Below are 1161 nucleotides of genomic sequence, written 5' to 3'. Positions count from 1 at the left end.
CAAAACCCTAGAAAAAGAAGAGCACAACAATAGCAAATGTAGCAGAAGGCAAGAAATAATTAAACTCAGAACTGAAATCAATGAAATTGAAACAAAAGAAACAATTGAAAAACTTGACAAAACTAAAAGTTGGTTCTTTGAAAAAATAAATAAGATCAACAGACCGTTAGACATGCTAATGAAGAGAAGAGGAGAGAGAACTCAAATTACTAGCATACGGGATGAAAAAGGCAACATCACAACAGACACTACAGAAATACGGAAGATAATTAGAAATTATTTTGAAACCTTATATTCCAATAAAATAGAAGATAGTGAAGACATCAATAAATTTCTTAAGTCATATGATTTGCCCAGATTGAGTCAGGAGGATACACACAACTTAAACAGACCAATATCAATGGAGAAAATAGAAGAAGCTATTAAAAGACTACCAACCAAGAAAAGCCCAGGACCGGATGGGTATACAGCAGAGTTTTACAAAACCTTTAAAGAAGAACTAATACCAATACTTTTCAAGTTATTTCAGGAAATAGAAAAATATGGAGCTCTTCCATATTCATTCTACGAGGCCAACATCACCCTGATTCTGAAACCAGACAAAGACACTTCAAAGAAAGAAAACTACAGACCAATATATCTAATGAACTTAGATGCAAAAATCCTCAATAAAATTCTGGCAAATCAGATACAAAAACATATCAAAAAAATTGTGCACCATGATCAAGTAGGATTCATCCCTGGGATGCAAGGCTGGTTCAATATACGGAAATCAATAAATGTTATTCACCACATCAATAGACTTAAAAATAAGAACCATATGATCATCTCGATAGATGCGGAAAAAGCATTCGACAAAGTACAGCATCCCTTTATGTTCAAAACTCTAGAAAAACTAGGGATAACAGGAACATACCTCAATATTGTAAAAGCAATCTATGCTAAGCCTCAGGCTAGCATCATTCTAAATGGAGAAAAATTAAAGGCATTCCCTCTAAAATCTGGAACAAGATAGGGATGCACTCTCTCCACACTTCTATTCAACATAGTTCTCAAAACACTGGCCAGAGCAATTAGACGAATAGCTGGCCAGTTAGCTCAGTTGGTTAGAGCTTGGTGCTGATAACGCCAAGGTCGCGGGTTCGTTCCCCGTACGAGCCA

General features: G+C 35.7%; 1 non-coding gene across 1 annotated transcript; it reads left to right on the top strand.

Annotated features, from left to right (window-relative positions):
* Positions 1-1087: 1087 nt before the first annotated feature.
* Trnai-gau lies at positions 1088-1161 on the top strand. The gene has a single exon. It is a non-coding gene; the product is annotated as a tRNA-Ile (tRNA).

The sequence above is a fragment of the Marmota marmota genome, unplaced genomic scaffold (genome assembly GCF_001458135.2).
Source record: "Marmota marmota marmota unplaced genomic scaffold, marMar, whole genome shotgun sequence".
Lineage (NCBI taxonomy): Eukaryota > Metazoa > Chordata > Mammalia > Rodentia > Sciuridae > Marmota > Marmota marmota.
This window is presented reverse-complemented; position numbering and strand designations above follow the sequence as displayed.